General features: G+C 45.8%; 1 protein-coding gene across 2 annotated transcripts in view; it reads right to left on the minus strand.

Moving 5' to 3' along the window:
- The window catches only part of LOC144728380 (SPRY domain-containing SOCS box protein 1-like), an 88,351-nt gene extending 66,465 nt beyond the window's left edge, over positions 1-21,886 (minus strand). For both annotated transcript variants that reach the window (XM_078607772.1, XM_078607776.1), the window contains exon 1: positions 21,723-21,886. The gene's annotated coding sequence lies outside the window, so the exon portion shown is untranslated. The remainder of the gene's footprint in view (positions 1-21,722) is intronic.
- Between the last annotated feature and the right edge of the window lie 281 nt (positions 21,887-22,167).

Raw genomic sequence — 22,167 nt, forward strand, 5'->3', positions numbered from 1 at the left:
GTGGTGTGCATCCAAGCGTCAACAACGCAGGGTGGCAGGGATCTAGCACAGCAGGCAAAGGACTGCACACCACCACTCCTACATTCTCAACACAAAAACACATCGTCCTATTGTTAGGACAAAGCACTTATGATCAGCGCTGCAACATTCTACAGTGCACTGCATCGCAATCACAAACCAAGTCAACTGTCGAAGAACGCGCCATCGTTCTCCGAGTGCCAAAACAAATACCCATTAAAAACAAAATATATGCACACACGTGTAACTACTGCCGCTTCGATGGACCGATGTAGTTTTTGAAGAGTTCGAGACCCAGCCACGGATAACGTAATTGGCGAGCGGTATCCGAACTGGTCCGACACTCCTCTGGCCCCGCAAACGTTCAAGCAATTAATCATGTTGGTCACTGAATAACCAAAAAACTAAATCGTTAACACTGCCTTTGAAGGAAAACATATTAGGTGACGTGTCCACCAATGGCCCTTATTAATATCACAAAGCGATAGGGCCTGATGAGAAATACGTTTTCCAACTGGTTAAAAAGTCGTGCAAATAGTTACCTAAAAAAAATGCCGGCAAGTGTAACCGGACTCCCTTCAATAACCGAAAAGTATTACATCTGATAAAATTCCATTATACTTAGTAAAAATAAAAAATACAAATATTCGTCAGCATAGTGAAGTAGTTAGACAATCCGCATTGTCAACATGGTACGGAGAGGCGTTCATTGAGAAGCAAACCGAAGAGGTCTTCGTTTTAAACCATCCCAGAAGTAATATTAGTTTCTTTGCATTATTTATTCTCCAATGGCTATAAAACGTACGATACTATACGCTCAAGAGTAATATACAGCGCTTGGCAAATCCATGGCCCCGTATGATTGCATCTCAACCAGTGTCCACTCGAAAATAGTCAAGTGGTGTAAACATCCGGGAATTTTTTTGGGGTGTTTTTGTGCCAATTATTAATCCACTGCTGGATGAAGGCCTCATCCCACAGCACGTTTGGTGACACGCTGGGGGGGGGGGGGGGCATTTGGCCATCCTTCACTAATGCACACTGGCCTAGCTTGCCGTGAAGGGAGAGCCACAGCAGCGGGTACACACATCACTGCTGCTCATCAATGGGGGGGGGGGGGAGAAATCCGGTAGCTTGATAAAAAAAGGTACGAAAGGAGATAAAAAAAATATCTTAATTTTCTCTAACCCCCTCACTCTATTTAAGGCCTCGTCACAGAGACGTTCTCTCTCTCTGTGTGCCTATGTGTTGCTCTCTCTATGTATCTTGGTGATATCGGTCTGCTTTTATGTCTGTCTATAGTTTTCTGGTTAGATTTTTGTTGCTATTTCATTCATACCTGATGATGATTGCTTGTGTTGCAATCGAAACGTCGTATGCTAGTATTTAATTTATTATTTTATCTTTATACGTGACTTTACCGAAAGAACTAAAAGAGATAAAAATAACCGGTGCATTTCACTCCGCATTGGAGCACAGCGAGGCTTTTGAATAACCGTGGGATTGAGATGCGGTGGCGGGGTGGGGAGAAGAGAGAGGAGTGCAGTCGGGAGGGACATCAAAAAGGTAAGAGGCAATGTCTCAATGCCCGTCCATTAATTTGGAGCAGAGTCTGCATTGTGTTCGTTCCGTACAAGGGAATAGCAAGTGATTGCCATGCTGCCCTGTCCCTAACATTTCAATTGGAGGGGGGAGGCAAAAAAACATTGTACTTTAATGCATTACCGAACAACAGTCCACCCCCCTCTCCAACCAACTGAAATTGAATATCCACGTAAATTAATCGGCAGGAGCCATCTTATGTAACAAGAAAAGAAAAGTCCGCGATTTCGTGCTCGAATGAGTATTGAGGTTGTGTGTTCATCTCTCGATTCATAGCCCTTTGTCCAGGTGGTGATAACTACACATTTGTGTGACAGTGGCAAGTTTAAATTTCGATTTAAAGCTTTCGTGACTGCAGGGATTCATCTTCTTGGTTCTTTCGGTAAAGTTACGTAGAAGGGAAGTAATAAAATAATAAAAATAAAACATAATGAGAATTATTTTATTATGTTTTATTTTTATTATTTTATTACTTCCCTTCTACGTGACTTTACCGAAAGAACCAAAAAAAAGTGACAAGTTTATCCATTACGAAAATCGGTGTTGTAGATCTTACAAAAAGGTGCTGTACTCATTAAAAAAATAGACCCCAGGAGGACGATATAAGAGTTAATCTCAAAAAGGATTTGAACTGGCAACCTTTCCGATCGAGTCACTCCACTATCGCTGGGTCAACCTGCCCTCCCGTCTTAAAAAGTGCAACTGTTAAGCATGCAAAGACAAAGCTCTCCCTACAAGATTCGCAGACTGTTAGGGGGGGGGCAGGGCAAGTGATGGTAAAGCGAGAGTAGCACCTATGAAGGCCGGCACGGCACACGAGGGTGGCATGCATCACGCCCGGCCACCTTTGTCTCCTGAGTGGCGATGTTTCCACAACGCATCAGATATTAATTTGGAGGCTTAGTGGACATGTATGCAGAACGTGTCTTCGCACCGTACGTAGCCAACCATACTAAAATCATCGGTGCAGACATCAGGACCGGTTCAGATAACACTGGTCAACAAAAAAAATTCTGGCCTGGACTTTTGCAGCTGTTTTAGACTAATTTCAGGATGCCGATTCCAAATCTGATCTCAGATTTGCTCTATCACATCTCATTTTCATGCTATCGGCATACCCCATTTTCATTGATTTTACCCGAAATTAACTCTGTCACTTATGATTGCAAGTTTTTGCGAGTCAGGGACTGCTTTAGTGTTCAAATATGGTGCTGTATTTTTAGGATAGTGTGTTTGTAATATCATTTTATGTAGATATCCAAATTTATTTAATATTTTCTCTTCTGCAGTTTTTATTGAAAATGCAATATTTGATATCTCAAAAATCTGATGTGATAGACAAAAACTGATGGCAGATTTGGAATCAGCACCCCAAAATTACCTTAAAACCGTTGGAATACCTTATGCCAGAAAAAGTGTGTTGACCAGTGTAATCGTCGCTGCGTGTTGGGTCACGAGCGGGAATCGAACCCTGCGTCGCCGGGTTCATAGCGCAGCGCGACCACCACCACCACCCGCGTGCACACGTGTCATCCACCTCTCAAAAAAACTCGAATACCCCCAACACAGCTACATTAAATCGCGGTTCACAATGGGTTGCTGCTAATGTTCTCACCTGTACGAGATGGGAGTAACCGTCTGACAAGCGCAAGAGGCTTTTTTATTTCGCAGTCCCTCCTGCACTTGGACAAACCAGTTTTCGGGGCTCTACCCCCCCCTCATCCTTTGTGTCATAGCCTCGTGGCCAACTCAAAACAGATCTCTATTTGCACGGCCATTGTGTCTTCACAATCAATTCAAGCACCCACCATGCACCACCCCCCCACCCCCCAAGCCATCAATAGCAACACAGCTGCCCACTGACAAGAGCAAATCTGTGCTCGTCGAGCGCCCACTATTTGGCCGGGCTCAGGCGCAGAGAGCTGCATGCATCACCGCCACCCCTCGGCCAAGTCCCGCGTGGCCTGGCCCCCACCAGAGCCGCCCACCCCCCCCCTCCCCTCTCACGCACTCGCCGTCAGTCCGCACCCCGACGATCCATTACGGCCAACACCTGCCACACACGTGGCACGGGCCCTGGCCCGCTCGGCTCCACGCGGGGTATTTGGGACAAAGACTTTCATTTGGTTACGAGTCAAAGGAGCAAAATTGTGTGCGCGTGTGTCCACGTACACGCGCGTGTGTGTACGCAGTGGACGTGTGGCGGGGCCTATTGAAGGGGTTGAAGGGGTAGTGGGGGGGGGGGGAAATTATTTTAAAATGTTGTCGATATTCTACAGAGCACAAATAAGGCGTAAGTTATCATTGGGTGGCGTTTTTTTATTTATAGATAAAAAAATGCGCTGGGACCGAGTTTTTTTTTTGCGAGGGGGGGTCGCCCTCCCCCTCATGGATTTATGAATTCCTCGGAAGATGTACGAAGGAGAGCTGTAGACAAAGAGGATGAAATGTTGACTAAAATATATGGATGGGAGGAGGAAAGCGCTTTAGACATGAGACCGATTAGAATACAAGGTTTGTTACGATTTAATTTTTGGAGATAAATTGGATGCAACACATTGTTTTGCCATTAATTCAGGGGCCCTTGAGCGTTTTGGGGGTTATTTGACCATACTTCACCACGCTTGTTAGGGGGCGATGAGCAAAACAGGGACCATTGAATCGCAGCTTGTTGCCAAGATTTTAAAATGCCCGTTCCTGGATACAAGAAAAGGGGCCGGGGGCGGGGGGGAGACAGAAGCATGACAATGTAATCTTTGGGGAGGTTTACATTTAGCAAAAACCTCGGCTTGATGATGCAATAACGAGTCTGTCGCAAGGTGACACGAGGCGCACGGCATCGCCGGATCCCCACGAACATGACGGAGTCGTGACGACGCACGAGACAGGTGCCAGTGACACTACACCACCCGGTGGGCTCGCGGTTGGCGCTGCAACAGAGAACACCGCGCTACGAAAACCCGGCTAGGGACCCGAGTTCTGATCCCGCATCACGGCGAAACACCAGGGTGACGATTGCCGGAACCTGTCATGGGCCTCCCCCCCCCTAGGTCGACCCGGCCTCAAATGAGGACCTGGTTTCGGTATAAAAAAAGCATTGCCACTGGGGAGACCGAGGCAGCCGGGCGTGGTGCTGGCCACCCAACCCGATAAGTGCTCACGAGTCTGTTGAAGCTATACGGTGGGATTCTTTTATTTTCTGTAAAGCGCCGTGTGTTTTTTCTACAAAAAAACACAGAATGTACTGCCCAGTGTATGAAACAGAAAGGCACTTGCATGTGGAGCGGAACGTCGGACATTGCGCATTAGAAAATAAAAACGCGTTTTACCCCTTTCACAATCGCCGCTTCCCCTGCACAGCATTCGTAGAAAGGGATATGGGGGGGGGGGCACGGCAAATGTTCCACGGCAGCTTCCAGCATTCATGACCTTAACCACATAAATTACAATTTTTGAAAAGCGCCTTTTGTTGGCGGCACAAAGATGGGGCCAGTGGGGGGGGGGGGAGGGGGTGGCTCTCAGCCCCCCCACACTCCCTCGGATCATACGCGCGCCACCCTCATTGTCCCTTGCCCCATTGTGCCTCTTGGAGCGTGCGTCCCACTCAGCAGCTGTCGCTGTACACGGCACGTGGCGCAGCAGAGGCACACCCCCCCCCCCAGCTCCGTCTGGTCGGACAAACTCAACCCCCCCCCAGCCCCACCTCCCACAAACCAAAAGATCCCCCCCCCCTCCTCCCGTATAACCTCAGACTGTTGGGGGCAAATGCTGTTAGAAAGCATTTATGAAGGCCGGCTTGGCACACGAGGGGAGGGGGTGGGTGGCTAGTACCACGCCCGACCGCCTTAGTCTCCCCTAGTGCCAACGTGTTTACACATCGCATCAGGTGCTCATGCGAGGCTCAGGACTGGTCCAGATAAATCGACACCCGGGTATTGCTGGCCACGAGCGGGAATCTACAATCCCGGGGTTTGCCAGGTTGGTAGCGCAGTGCACTAAACCCGCTACACCACCGCTCACCCATCCACGTTCCCCTCCACGTCCACAGCTCCCGGCAAAGCACATGTCAACCTCCCCCCACCCCATAGATTGCAGGAGCCCTGGGGGCTGGGGGGGGGTGCCCGTAGGGAAATCGGCCACCTGCCAGCCAAGTGCGGGTGCACACAATGGGAGGTGAAGCCAATCGTCGCCTCGGGCTCGAGGACGAACACAAACAAAAAAGACCTCGCGCGCGCGCGCACGCGACACGCTCGCGCTCATTTCTGCCTCCACCCCCCCCCCCCCTTTTTATTTGGGGGGGCCCGTGGCGGTCCCCGTTTGTCACTACCCCCACGATATTATTATAACGGGGTGGAACAAAAAAAATAGTGCCCCCCCCCACCCCACTGTTGCTGGGCCAGAAGAGAGGGCTGCGAGGAAACATGTGCCGCGTTTGACTGCCATAAAGGAATAATTTAATGAGTGAAGGAGTAGCCGGTGGGTGGGGGGAGATAGAGAGAGCGGCCGTGCGGGCGTTAAGCCCCCGCCCCCGCCTCGTTAATAAATGTATCAGTGGAATACAATGAGTTTATAATTTTGGTTGTGGCACCCGAGTCTCGTTGATTGGGACCGCTTTGTGCTCTAACAAATGGGGAGAGGCAAATTTATTTCACAACTCCGGAGGTTTGGAACACTCGTTTCTGGAAAGCGCTTTCGTGAGCCAATTATACATTTATAAAAAAAACGCTTGAATTTCTCATTATCGCCACCGTTTGCGATATTAACCTTCGTTAAACGTTTTCTGTTTGGCCATTTGGGCAATCTGCATAGACCAGTGGTTCTTAACCCTTCACTGCAGCCGTGAACCCATTTGGTTTTCGAGCATTAAACAAATTACGATGTTAATAAGTACATAGGTTTGATGAAACCAAGTGGTTGTACTTACGTGAATTCTAGATTTAAAGCTTTCGTGACTGCAAGGAATCATATTCTTAGGTTTTTTCGGTAAAGTCACGTAGGTAAAACATCAAAATTAAATAAAATATAACAAAAATCACGACGTTTCGGAGGCAACACAAGTCTCCGTCATCAGGTGGGACCGTCACAGCCGAATTAGCTGCATTCGGCTGTGACGGTCCCACCTGATGACGGAGACTTGTGTTGCCTCCGAAACGTCGTGATTTTTGTTTTATTTTATTTTATTTTCATTAATTTTGATGTTTTACCTACGTGACTTTACCGAAAAAACCTAAGAATATGTACTTACGTGCTTAACTTCTTTACAAAGTCTGCCCACGTCTGGCACCCCCCGAAAAGGTTATGGACCATGTGGCATAGACCAGTCCTATCGTATCGTGACCTTTCTTCTTAAGTGTGTGTATGTGTGGGTCGGCGAGGGGGAGGGGGGTTACGAATCGATGTTTAGCTAACTTTAAAACGCTAAACAGAATGAATAATGACGCGATTTGCCGAGAGTGCGTTCTGCTCAGACACCTCGCCTACCATGCATACCCCCACGCACTAGTCCATGGGTCTGCAAGCAAAATGAGAATTTTATTTTCGAATTTGGTAGTAAAAAAAACCCAACCTCAATATTTAAAGAGCCTCATTGCATGTGAACAACGTGACGAGAATCGGTCCTGAAAGAAGCGCACGTCCATTTGTGTCTGGTAATGATTGACAGCCGAGTTTCATGGTATTGTGATGTAACAATCCACACGGCTTCTGTAAAAGAGCCAGTCTCATTGACCTGCCCCCGTGGGGCACCACAACGGTGAGGTGTCAACTACCTCGCCTGCTACACAAGAGGTCGTGGGTTCGATCCCAACCCTGACCGCCTGTAAATTTGGAGCTTGCACGTTCTCCCCGTAGTCGTGCGGATTTCTCCGGATCCTCCCGTTCCCCCCCCTCCCCCTCCACATTTAGAAATGTACGTCTAGAGAATTTGGCAGCTATAAATTACCACATAATGCCACTTCATTGGGCTATCAATCGTGGCCAGGTCGCGTCTAAAAAAAAGAGACTATATAGCTCAGTGGGCCTTACCGGATAAATAAATAAAGTACAATATGGCCAAATAGTTTAAAAGGACTAGGCTGAAGAAAAACCGTCGCCAGTAGTTACATACATTGCAGTGTTTCTTGATTTTACTAAACATAGAGGAGGGGGTTGTTTTTATTGTACTGCTGTATTACACATTTATCCCCCCCCCACCCAAAAAGGCTATGGGGCTAAAATAAAGCAATTACTTGAATAGGTGTTCCGCATAGAAAAGCATGTTAGACAAGTATGTTCATAATCAAGTGAACTGTACAATGTAGATTCGCAAATGTGTTCATACAGCACGGATTACCAAGCTGGTGCATATTGAGCACAAACCTCATGGTGAAGTATTAAGCCCTACAATGAATAGCATTCTTGATTACGTTTTTTTAGGAACAATGCACAATAGCAGTAGCCCAGAAACGGAGGAGATGTGGGTTTTGTGGCGACTAGGTTAGCTCGCAGATCAGAGCGCCAGCCAGCACAGATGGTCACCTGCGAATGAATCCCAGGCAGCCCACCCCCGCCGTCACGTCGTTAACCTGGGTTTCTCAAGTACAGAGAAGTGGGTGGAGACCAGACCTGATCAATGGACTGCACAAACAAAAATGCTAGATTAAATATGGGTTTGCAATTAAATTTGGCTAAACACCAGCACAGAATGGCCACGTATGGTTTTGATTCTGGTGCAATAAAACATTGCTCTCTTGGCATAAACGAATGAATGTTTAAGTTAATAAGAGGAAATATTAACCAGCAAAGATTTGCTGACGAAGTCATGAGCGTCCAACAGAAATTAACTCCAGAAAATGTCAGAAGAACTTAAACGAGTCATCGTTGCTTTTAGGCCACCAAATCAATCGTTTGGACAGGCACTACCTCTGCATCTACAAACATTACAATTTGCACTTAAAAATCAGCTAGACCAAGTATTGAGGGTATATACAGTATGTGTATATAATATTATTAGATTAAGTATACAAGAGGTTGCTAAGGTAGGTCAGATGGCCAACATAGCACGGAGCCAGCAACACCGAACTCCTTTGGCTTAGATTTGGGTTGCAGCCACCTCAATAAAAAATTACGTTCTCCAGTGTAGCCAGTTGGTCATCCTCAGATGTTACCAATGATTGCACGAAATCATTAGATCCTGGTTGCGATTACATGTCGTCTTAGTTCCGCAAAGAACATGAAAAACCACGTTTGACGACCATCCAATGAACACTTATTCATAGATTTAAAAATGCGTGCCCCTTAAAATGTGAACAAAGAATTCCCTCGAAGAGGCTTCAAATAGTTCTGACATATCGTCTTGGCCAATCCTCTGATGACACGGAGGGGATTCGCTACTCGCTGCGAGCTCCAAATGCATTTTTTCTGACTTCATGGACACGACGACGAATTGCACAACCGCAAAATATTTTGTTGTATAAATAAAACACTTCTACGCATGGGCATAATATGTCGCAGTCTGGTGTAGAATTAAGATTTGCGTTCTGGTCCAGTGGAGCTCTTTCACCCTCCCCCCACACAACATCAGAGTGGTTGGTGGGTCCGCTGTTGCAGTTGGGAGATTGCCAGCGACAGACTTAGCTTTACCCCCTCAAGGTGATGGATGCTAGCAGCAATATTTTTTTTTATAGATATTGGCAAGCAACTAAGTGGAAATTGACATGGCAACACACGAGAAGGTAGAGAGAGAGAGGGGGCTTGAATATTTTTCACCTAAAGCTAGGTCATGTGTGCAGCCACTGTTCAATATTAGGGAGGCGGCTCATTAAAAAGAAATCAAGGATCAAAAAATGGATAGTCATTAAAAAAGGGCACTCAGACCTTAAAACGAGCCAAAAATACTCCGAGAAAAGCGAGAGACAGGATCTACTCAGGGAGGTTGGGGCAAAAAAAAAAAATCACTTTACGAAATAAAATGTTAATTACCGTTGCCAGTTTAATAGTGGCATTAGGTATATAATGGACCCTCCTTCCACCTCGCGAATGAACAGTGCGCGTTTAAATAAAAATGAAAAAATTAATTCGTCGGAGGTAGTTGGCATGGTCAGAGATTTGCTCCTTATCAAATTTGAAGAGCATCCTCTCGTATGAACACGCACACACGTTCGCGTTATACTTCACAGCATTTTTAAATTTTGGTACATCTCTATATATATACACACACATTTTAGGACCTTTGCGACTAAAAAGGAATCTCGGCTCCACCTGGTGGTGAGAAGTGGCTACGAGCGAGATAAATAAGTCTGCGATTAGAGTTGGCAGGGTGGTGCAGTTACAAAAAACACCAAAACTCACATTCGTCAATAACACTGTGGCCTTACAGGAAAATGTATATATAATAAATAGGTGACGTTCGGGCAGTGATACGCCACTGCACTGTCATATGAAGGTCCACTTCCCCATATTGGTCAGCAAGCCTTCGCCGCACTGACCAGCGGGCTTTTATTAAAAGATATCGCACTGCGTGCTATGAAGGCCACCGTGATAATCGTTACAGAGTATCGACTTTAAATAATAGGATAATGGAGTGGAAGATGGCAGCAGCCTTCAGGCAGCCCCACCTCTGTGAAGTGAGAAATTGCGACAAAAGCCATCAACGCGGCAACCAAACATCAATCATCCATCTCCCGGTTTCCAGAGCAAGGATAGAAAGAAAAAAAAATTCTGCATTAAGTTGTGCTATATAGCTTGCCAGTGATTTTAGGATGTACCACCACATGATAATTGGCTTTTTACCCTTCTATCTGGCAACAAAACTGACAAACCCAATTATCATATTTTTTTACTGGCAAATGAGGTTCCAATGGTGCACCACCACATGTTTGCTCACGACATCCGATGTTTTTACTCCCACGTGCACCGACTTATCGGAGCTATAAATAATCATTGAGGTATTGTAGTGCGGGTTAAATAATGAGTCATCACAACCACCAGCGAAATCAATAGATTATCACAATGCAGGGTGACGATAGAATTGCAGAATCAATGCCGTTCATAACAAAGTGGCGATTATGGTGACCACAAGGGTCACCGGTGACATCATTACGTATAAACATATAAATCGAAAGCGTGGATTTTTTATATATACCACACGAAGTTTTACGAGTGCATCATAAAATGTTGATGCTAAAGGTTCAGTAACAGTGGGTTGCTGAATAAATTAACATTAAGTGAAAGCCATCCTGAAGAGTTAACAATCAAGAGGTCATCCCAGCTCATGCCATCAAACTGACGTTGTTCCTCATTCCAGATTGCTCAACTGTTACACGGTCAACACCGTCTTGACAGTATCACACCACGTGGCCTCGGGGCTTGACCGTGGTTGCAGATATCTCACTCCAATGTAAAAACAACTCAAGATCCCCCGTATAGCATTTAACAGACTGTAGGGGCAAGTATTGTTAGCGTGCCCTCCCACAGTCCACACGATTACGTACACAATATAATAAGTGCCCTTTACCCAGAAAAAAAGACTTTTGCCGACTAGGCAGTTGTTTCAGGGAGAGCCCTGCTGCATCAGAAGGCTTGGCAAGGTCATTAAAAAAATGAAGCGTTTGTAAGTAGGGGAAACTTGAATTTCCAGGAGGACAGCATACGGACGGGGTAGCACTTAAAAATGGTCCACCCATATAAAAGAGTTTAATAATATATTTGTTCGACTGCCATCTCCTGGCCAGCTCGTAGCCCAAGCCTACAACATCTGGCACGGAGCCAGGCAGTCTCTCCATCCACATACAAATTAGGCTGAACCCTGTGCAGCTCAAGAAATGGAGGGGGGTTGCATTTACAGAGATTTGGTCAAACATCAGCAATGGGGGAATTGTCAATCTTCCTAGGACACACACACCCACCCCTCCACAGTCCGACAAAGCTCCTCATCCAATGTTACACATGAATGGCAAAGGTTGGGTTTGTGCAACCGAGTCGATATCAGTGCAACCCGAAATCAAAAAGGTCAAATCGTTAACAACCTCGCCTCAAAATTGTACCGCACCTTTAAAGCTATCAACTTTTCATTTCTGACAGCCACCGATGTGGTCAGTGTCACTCACACTCCGGGGAGCTTTAGATTATGGCGATACTCATCCTCGTCTCGAAGACCCAAGCTAAAAGCCAAATTGAAGACATTGCATATTTCTATGTCAAAAAAACCAGGATTACCACAATAATCGTTGACATTCACCAAATGATGCAGGCGAGGTTGATCGTACAAATCCTGGAAGGAAGACTTTAAAAATGCATTTGTGTTACCGTTTGTTGAGTAAAATGAAGGCGATTCTGCCACAGTTCCGAACTAGTGGTGTAAATCCCACATTCCTATGGTTGGTGCGAGTATAGAAATTAAATGGGGCCCTACATTAAATCAAAACACGAATCTTTATTAAAAATGAGGAATCCGATGAGGCTCTTTTTCAGAGATGTCCAGTCAGGGTGGGTCAGCAAGTTAAATCAACAACAAACTAGATACCACAGCAAGGGAGACAGATGTGAAGCAAGTTATACATAATTAAACGTTGAAGTAAAATTCTCACTTGTTCATGAATTCCTGCAGATATATGTAAACACCAAATGCAAGCTTTGGGCAAGGCAGGAAAACAGTCCCCAGACTGCACCAAAAAGAGTCCCCTCGATTAGGAGATTGCACTTAAAATAAAATGAGCTACCAATACATGGGCGAAAATAAAAATAATGATTTTTTTCTGACAATTAACAATATAATGCAATGTGCTACCAAATATTTAGCATCTCGAGGGGGGAGGTTTTGGGGCCCATCTCCCCTCCATCCCCCCCCCCCCCACACCGTGACCCACCTTGAAATTGGCCACCGACGTGCAAGCAGGCTGCTTCATGCGACAAATTTGCACCGTTTATCGTGTTTAGGGGAGGCAAATTAGGTGTTGGGAAAGGTCATAGCATTTTTTATTTTTACGTTCAAGGAGTGCGCCAGTGAATTAATTGTATGTTGAGAGTTAAAAAAAACACGGTGGGAAAATAAAATGTAAAAAAATAGTTTTGGAGCTGCTATATAGCTGGGTGGTAGAAACGCCGGCTTGCATGACTCCCCACCCCCCCACTGTGCCAGGATGTCCATCAGCTTGCCTTGCCCGTTGGTAGCAACGCCATCACCACGCAGAGAGAGAGAGCGCGCAAGCTTTAAAAATTCAGCGCGAGCAACGTCCATAAAAAAAAGAGTCTCGGACAACGGCACGGCTTGTCTGCGGGGCCCCACACGTCACGTGGGGGGGCAGTGCTACTGGCAAGCCCCCCGCCCCCCCCCCCACCCGTTCCTCAACCCCCGTAGGCTGGCGAGAAATTTGGCGAGACACTTATATGACCAAGCAAGCCGCCGTTACATAGTGTCCCAGGAAACTGAATTATTATGTCTGGAACAAGGAATCCTTATTCGGTTGAAAAAAAAAAGCGCGCACGCACACACAAAAAAAACAAGGTTGAAAAGTTAACGCGATTTCTGGCTAAGATATGCATTGATGAAGGTAGTGGTCGCCCTCTGCTGTTCACAGCTCGGCCACTGGTGGACATGCATATGGCAGGGACAAGTCTGTGCATTACAACGTCAACCACTGGACTTCCCGCCAAATGTGTCACTTGTTTTATCGATATACCTTCACCGTTTGGAGCTGCTCGATCAATCGCCGAGGCACCTGGCCCCGGTTAACCACGCATGCCTCTGCAAGAAGACTTACGGGGACACCCAAGTCAGCAGATGGCAGAGAACAACTTGTTATATGGTTCGAAAACAAAAATGTGCCAATCTGAAATTTTCTACATTCTTGAACCACCATTTACTGAATCACCATTACCCAGGATGTGAAGCAGTTTCCCCCCCAAATTTGGGCATTTAACAGGACAGTGGAATCAAAACGTCAAAAATAAAACGTCGAAGAGCGTAACAGGCTACTGCTTTACCGTACAACAGTCACATATCCGAGCTTGCTAGGGACTGCAGTGTTGATGGATGCAATGTCCGATATTTTGTCTATCTTTTGACCAGGTAAGGCCCACCAAGCTATAACTCTTTAGAAAGAGACTGGGCCACAAATTATAGCTCAGCAAAGTGGCTTGTGGAAATGAAGAGTAGGCCAAATACTCTAAAACACACGATTCTAAAAAGTGGGAGGGAAAAACCAAAGCGTCTGGAAAAAAAAATCGTCATGACCATGGGGAGGAGACATGCAAACTCCAAATATACAGCAGGCATTAGGGTCGGGAATCAAACCGACGACATCCTGTATACGAGGCGAGGTAGTTAACATTGCCACCCTCGGATACGTTTTAAGGATGGATGCGTGAACGTAGATGAAAGACGACAGTTACATCACCTTGTTCAAAATAGGCGACTGGACAATAAAAAACGCTTTGCGCATCGTGATGCAAAGGATTCATCGTGCTTTGAAAAAAAAGGCAGGTAATGCGAGAATTAAAATATAGAAAAGACTCTTCGTGACCGTCAAGATTTTTGTAACGCCCTGTAGAAAACATCATTTAGAAAAATTAACAATTCCAGTAAGTCTGGCTAGTGCGTGGAGGAGTTGGCCAAAACTACCCTCTTACGGGGAAGGGCCCTTTAGTGAAGGCCATTCTGCTATTGCTGTATTGGCACGAGGAAGCAATTGCAGGGCCGAGAGTCTTCACCTTTTTATTACGAAATAAATACGACAGTTCCACACGCCGTCCGCAAAATCTTGCACTTGGGTTGCGGGCACAGTTAATTTGGTCAGCAAACAGACGCTTGTGTTGCCTCCGAAACGTCGTGATTTCATTTATTTTTGTTATTTTTTACCTACGTGACTTTACCGAAAAAAAAACTAAGTATCGACGCGAAGTGGTCAGAAACGCGACATCGTAATGCACAAACAAACTAGGTTTCTTTTTTAGTTAAGAATGCAACACAGCATTGTGTTTGAACTGAAACAAGCAAAGAGAGAAAAGCTTGCACTGCCAGCAATTGGCTTACTTGACACAGAGCAGTTTCAAATGGTTGTCAAATTCATCTCGGAATGTGGAGAATGTGAGAGGCTATTGCCGCCTCCTTCCCCTCATTTCCCCGCTCCCCCCCTCCGCCACCACCACACACACACAGGGTTAGCAGCAGGGAAATGAGGAGCAGATGTGGCCGTGTGGTGGGCCCCGTTGGAGCGGCAAAGCAGGCGCGTAACAATTCTCCCCCAACCCAACCTCGTCCGTCCCCTCTCCAGCGACGAGGAACGGTCCCAAATTCGATTACATCGATTCTTGCGTCAATTCTTTCTAGCGAAGGTTAAACAGTGCAACTAATCATTTGGCGACGATGCCACCGCTGCTACGTTGGAAGTGGTGCACAAGCAAAATCAACATTTCGATTTAAAGCTTTCGTGACTGCAGAGATTCATCTTCTTGGTTCTTTCGGTAAAGTCACGTAGAAGGGACATAAATAAAAATAAAACATAAAATATTATATTAGGTTTATTTTTATTATTTTATTACTTCCCTTCTACGCGACTTTACTGAAAGAACCAAGAAGATCACATTTGTCAATAACACCGCCTTAAAATAACCATGTTAGGCAATAGCCTTTCTTTTGGGATGCAACGGTGGCGAGATGTTGACTACCTCACCTGGTATACAGGTGAGGTGTCAAGATGGAGCCATCAAGTTGCAGGAGACCTCCCCCGCCCACCACCTGCCAGGCAGAGACACTTGGGAGGCGGCAGTAGAGCAAGTAGTTTCCCCAAACAGGTCTGTGCTGCATTGGTGCTTTACCATCTTCCATATGGGAGGCAGTGTTTTCTACATGCCAAGAGTCGGCAACCTGCGCCTCTCCGGAGCTGCACAAGACTCCTTCAAAAAAAAAAGGGGGACTGCTTCGTGACGTTTAAAATATTGCGGTCAAACATTCAATGCACGGTCCCTCCTGTACAAAGAATGTCGAGACTCGCCGAGACTTTCGCGGGTAAAGAGCCATGGTGTTGACACACGCCTATGACCAAATCACCTCGAATGCACCCAATCTCGTCAGATCCTCGGAAGCAAGCTTTCAGCCGCCTACCGTGCCTGAATGGGCGACCGCCGTGCATGTCGAGGTGTTATAGGCTGCGGTACATTGGGCAGGAAAATATTAATTGTACTATACCTACATGCTGCAGTATTGTCAAATAATTCCCACAATCCAGAGCGTGGGGAGGCCCTTATCCAAAAGCGGATTAACAAAGGACTGCAAATACACAGCGATTACGGTAAATTATATTCCAAAGTTTGGTCAAAGATAAAATAACTGCTCAAGGTGGCTCTAGTGGTAGAGTGAGCGCAGCTCCCAGTCAGAAGCGTGAGCCGTTCAAGTCCTGGCTGGGGAGTTGAACTCAGCCCATCATCTCTCTGGGGGTGGTCGTCGACAAAATAAGAACAACTTCGTATGGAAGTCACCAGTGGGTGTCACGTACAGATAGTCAAAAGAAAAAAACATCTGAATTACCACCACTGACTCCACAGCTGTAAAATGGTTATTGAAGAAGGAAACCCCCCAAAACGTATATTTTATTCATGTAAATAAAAAAAACAGTGCTTGTACAAAAATGGGAACATTGGCCGGCCAGGGTGGATAGGCTAAGCAGCACAGTGGCGAGCGCATTGCCGTTATGCAAACCCAGCGACCCAAGTTCGATTCCCGACCACGGCTAACGGTGACGAGGGATATTTGAACCGGCCATGCAACCTTCACACCCCCCCCACTCCCAATCATTCTGCGCCCCTGCACCGACCGGCGTGGTGATGTATAGTAAAACCCACAAGTCTAGGCCACCTTCATCCAACAGTGGATTGACAGGGCCGAAAATTAAGATCATCATCCAAAATGTTTTTTGTCAGTTTCTTGTCACTTAAATATTTAGATCCCTCCCTTGCCCACACAAAAAAAACACACTTCAAGTACCAAACCAACCTTGCATAAACAGTAAAAATATGTCGTGCTGTCAAAAAAATAAATTGCTCCGTGAAATTTTGCAAAAAGATTTCAAAAAATGACGCATGCTTGTAGATCACACACGCACACGGATTTCTTAGCAAGGCCTCACTACCCGCAGAAGCGACCCTACAGCATGCAGCGCACGCGCGCTCAGGACGGCAAATCAGTACGAACACCGTACGTCGATCAATATTTAAAATGATACAATAATTTCATACACAACCATTGTTTTTTTATAAAAGCGATTTCCTGGAAAATGTATAAAGAGTTGTAATGGAGCTATTTTTTTTTATGGAGGATGCTTCGCATTTTCGGGTCCCTGTGGCAAACGCTTTTTCATGTCATCGGCAAAAGGATAGAGACTGCTTCTGCCTCATAATGGCTCTGCAAGAGAGGCAATGGAACTCAGCCAAACGCTACCTCACTCAGTTGTCAATCAACATATAGTTTTAAACACGTAGGCTTTCGCGACCAATATTATTCGTGAAGGTTTTTTTGGATTAGAGCGAGCAAGTATAAATATGTCGCTAACCCGCCACAGCCAATTAGCAAGGCTTGTCACGTAAACAAAACATGGCAATTAGTTACTACTTGAGCCCATTTGTTTTATATCTACGTGACTTTATCGAAAGAACCAAGAACATGAATTCCTGCAGTCACGAAAGTTTGAAGTCTAAATCTCACCGGTGTGTTGGAAAGTATAGCCACAACATTTACAAACTAGGGTACGACGTTTTGCTGGTAATTACAGCCACAGAATTAAATCGGGCGATTGTCAGAATTGTTCAGAGCTCTACTGCTTCCCCTCTTTTAAAAACATGGATGGATACACAAGGTGAGCACAAGTGTATTCATCCAAATTAACAGCATGGATTATAGCCAGTTTGAATTCCCGTGCCATTATCGACTAACAGGGACATCTGGCTCGCAAGTCATTGGGCTAGCGAGACGGGCGGGGGGGGGGCTTAATTTTTCACTATTTTCTTCAAGAATGCTGCCAGGCTGGATTGAAAATCGGGGCATTATTGGCGCAAAGGACTACCACCACTGGGAGCAGAAGGTAGTGTACATGCCCATCCCTAATAATCCCATATTATTGTAACCTATAATCCTCATTCCAGGTAAAAAAAAAAAGCAAGGGCAATCATCCACACAATTTCGTAAAGTGGACTTGGGCAGGACACATCGTGCGAAAGGATAATGGTCAAGACTATAACAAAACGGAGTGTGCAGCCACGGAACGGAACGCGTCCGACGAAAAATCGGTTCACACGAAGATGGATTAGTAGTCGCAGGATCGCGAGTGGCGGCGACGGCTGATAAATACAATTTTATTTCTAGAATCCTGCGAATAGGTTTATTATGTTCTTAGGGTACACAGTGCACATCCCAGAACTAGTCAACACAAGGAGCCCCTCCCAATATAATAATAATAATTGACATTTGTAATTCGCATTTCATCCGTAGATCCACAGACCGTTTGGGCGAATGCCGTTCGCGAATAGCTCCTACCAAGACCGACGCGGCACACGAGGGGGTGGGGTGGGCCAGCACAACGCCCGGCCACCTTCATCTCTCCAGTATTGATGCTAGGTACTCATTTATGGCCGAGTGGACCTAGGGGACCGGTTCAGATATTCTTAACCGACGGTAGCTGCGAGGGGGTTGTCGTTTCTGTGGCGCAGCGTGCCAACTACTGCGTCAACGTTCCACAGACACACACACACCACAAAGACGGACAAAGTGAAGATTGTCCAACGGCTATTGCATTAAAGTGGGAACCAGGTCGCACAGCTGCAGACGAGGATGTGTGCAGCCAGCCAGAGTGGGATGTGCGTCAGGTTTTGTTGCACCCTGCTCGAGCATCCAGACTTGTCACATTTCGGCGGCGGTTACCAGTGCTCTATTGTTGTTACGCTCGGCGGATTCGCCTTACTTGACAAGCTGTGCATCCGCTTGCATGCATCTTAAGACCTTGTCATTTCCAGTTAGTCTGCCTTTCCATACCATTTTTTTTTTACAAAACTTGACCACCCAACACCATTGCTTTACAAGTAAAAAAAAAATATAAAGTTGAATATACAATCGGCGACGTTTCGGGCAATGGCTATTCTTCCACGTCACGTATATTTACGTGGCCTTGTTGACGAGTGTGCCAAGTTGTGTTTTTGTTAGTTTGTATGGCACTGTCAATTCAGCAGCAAAATCATTTTAGCAATTGTTGGTCTATATACTGTACCCGAAAGTTATTTTTCAATGTAAAAAAAAAGTTAATTCCATTACCTTGATGTTACGCATGCCGAAACGTTAACCCTGTTTTGGCAGCAGAAGTCTGTTTCACATTACAGCCGTTTTGCAGCGTTATGGTTAACCGTTGTTGTGCATTCATATCCTTTCATCTTATTATTCCGAGCGTTGACTTGTACTGCGCTTCTCACTCCCTGAATTTGCAGGTCTAACCAAGGTCTTCCTTACAAGAGACTCTCAAGCATTAACGCAGTTTCTCACATGGTTATAGGCGAGTATTGGATTAGATTTGGATTGACTGACAATACATAACTTGACGCGCTTGATAATTATTTCATTATTGAAATAACAGTCCTTTATCACCATTGGAACATCATTTTCCAGAAAAAAATATAATCGTTTTTTTTACCCTTTAATCTGGCAACAAAACTGACACCTTTTTTTACAAGGAGTCATGTTTGCATTGACCACAATACCTGCAGTCATAATACAAACAAAAAACATCTCTGATAATGTATGTATGCACTGTCCTTGAAGTTGAAAAAAAGGTGTCAGTTTTGTTGCCAGATAAAAGGGTAAAAAAACAATTATCAGTCCTTTATCAATTCAATGTTGGATGAAGTTGACGGGGTTGTTTGACCATACTTCACCATTCTGGTCAGTGCAGCTTTGTTGGAAGGGAGGGGGGTCAGCCGAGATATCAGGCGCCACGGATGTTAGCTGTGACAGGGGCTCGAACTTGCATGGCCAGCCAGGTTCAGTGCAATTTGAGTGTGCGATCCAATTGGCACTGTGTAAATGCAGTATAGAATTAGCTATACTGTACTAGTAATTTGGTACAAAGTGTTTTTATTACAAATTTATTGTTTTACATGAAAAATGGCTTTTTCGTTTAAAATTACGGTCACCGTAACTTACATCCCGGATTTTGATTTGTTTCGACTCGTAAGGCAGAGCCAGCCTCAGCGAGTCTCACACGTCTCATCCTAAAACACAAACGAGTCCCATAATCCCCGAACCAATTGGCCTTTCGCGGAGTGCGACGCCGAAGCCATTAGAAAGCAGCCCCCCCCCCCCCGACTTACTAAGAGGGGCGCCACGGTGGCTAGGAGATGTCAACTACCTCGCCCGGTATGCAGGAGGTCGTGAGTTCAAATATACTGCAGGGGTCTGGATGGGAGTTTGTGTGTCTCTCCCCGTGGTCGCGTGGATTTTTCTCCGGGTCCTCCGGTTTTCCCCCCGCACATTTAGGAGTATTTGGCTGCCGCGATAAAGGTCCACGTGATAAGTCGCCTTCGTTGAGCGGTCATTTGGCTTCTAAAAAAAGCTATACAGCTCAGTGGGCCTTACCTGGTAAAAGTTGCTCCACCAACTTAAGAAAACAAAACACGTCTCACTGGACGCCGTCTTATTTATATTCAGCGGAGTTACCAATGTATGCAACTCACACACACTCACACACACCTCTGCATTACAATGTCAGCTACTGCAGTGTCAGCAAGACAAAAACAAAGGTTTAAAACCGGTAGAGTTGACTTTACATTTCGCTATTGTTTTACAATAAAACAAAAGCTACAACGCATCTGCAGTCATTCGTACACATCACAACCCAATTAGGTCCATTTCATGCGTAGTTCGCAAAAATCAAATGGGGTTTAACCAGAGGCGGAGCCAGGATTTTAAGGTAGGGGGGCAACCCCTCCAGCAATGAAAAATGGTAGTTAGCAAGTACTTGTCCCTTGCTTCTTATTCGACGCGTGTGCGGCGATGGCGCATGGCCTGGAAGTATGCTACATAGTGGCAGTGGGAGGGGGGGTCGCAATATGCCGATTTATTACTAATAAACCCCAATGATCCGATCGAAATTAGGGATTTCGATCGGATCATTTGGGGGGCACGTGCCACCCCCCCCACCGGCTCCGCTACTGGGTTTAACGCCCAATATAAAAACAGATACCGCCATTAAATAAAAAAACATTCAAAAACGAGATAACTACAGAACGCCAGCATTGTCAGCGTGGCTTTGTGGTCTGGTGCATTCGTATAACTATGCAGCGAATTAAAGCAATTTCACGGACAAAGTTTGGAAACATCCACATTTCCTGAAGTAACGAAAAAAAATACCCACCAGTAACTTTCTGCCCAATGGCCATCATGCCTCGCAATACTCCACCACTGGACCGGTGCGGTTCACACAAGTTGCTGGTATATCAAGTATTGTTAGCGAGCACCTATTAAGGCCGCCACGATGGGGGGGGGGGGGGGGGGTAATGGCCATGCCCGACCGTTTTTATCTCCCCAGTGGCGATGTTTACACGCACACACCGCACCAGCTACTCATTTTAGACCGTCGACCTCGGACAGACCCCAGGACCGGTTCAGACAAAAAAGAAACCACGTTTGCCGTGGTCACGAATCGAATTTGGCGACTGGGTTTGTAAGCGCAGTGCCAACCATTTGCGCCACGGCTCCCCATATAAAATACACAGAAAGACCAAAGACCCCAGACGCCCTCTATAGCCCAAACAGACTGTTGGGGCGAGCGCTGTTAGTGAGCACCTATGAAGGCTGGCACGCACACATTTAGGACAGGTACACTCGCAAACTCCAGCGGCACAATTACTCAGACTAAAGTCAGGCAAGCGTGGAGCCAGTGCAAATGTTATAACATATACAGTACACACCAACCCAAACTTCCTCCTTGCAACGAATACCAGCACACATCTTTAGCCACCAAATACATCGGCGACACAAGGCTATAACACCGGTAAAACATTACATACAGCATTCAACATAGACTTGTGTAAGATGTTAAGTTACAATGTGACACTGGGTGTTATTGCGCGGAGCAGCGACGACTCACCGGATCTCATCGATGTGTTTGATGCAGTGAGAATGGACTGCGCCCTTCAGTAGTAACTAGGCTGGTAGATTTTGGCCCAAGTGTTAAGACTTTAATGATGAGGGTTGCGAGCGAAACTACTGCCACCTGCAGTCGGCAAACTGGTTCCGCAAGCTAGCCTCACCAAGAGTCGCGCATTATTAATAGCGCGCTCCAATCCCCACCCCCCCAATTATATTATTTAGTGTCTAATGATTAAGCTGCGCACATTGAGGTACAGAGAGAGGGGGGGGGAGTAAGAGGGTTCAATTGTTTCAGAGCAGCTCGCGTGGATTTGATGGGTGTAATATTTAAAGGGCAATGTTTTAATTAACAACATGCTGAGTTTTAACCAACGGCTGATGACACTGTAACAAAAAAATGTTTTGTTACTAGGTAGTAAGTGTTGTTTCCTAATTGCTTATAC

Source organism: Lampetra planeri, chromosome 28 (genome assembly GCF_965212315.1).
Source record: "Lampetra planeri chromosome 28, kcLamPlan1.2.h2, whole genome shotgun sequence".
Taxonomy (NCBI): Eukaryota; Metazoa; Chordata; class Hyperoartia; order Petromyzontiformes; family Petromyzontidae; genus Lampetra; species Lampetra planeri.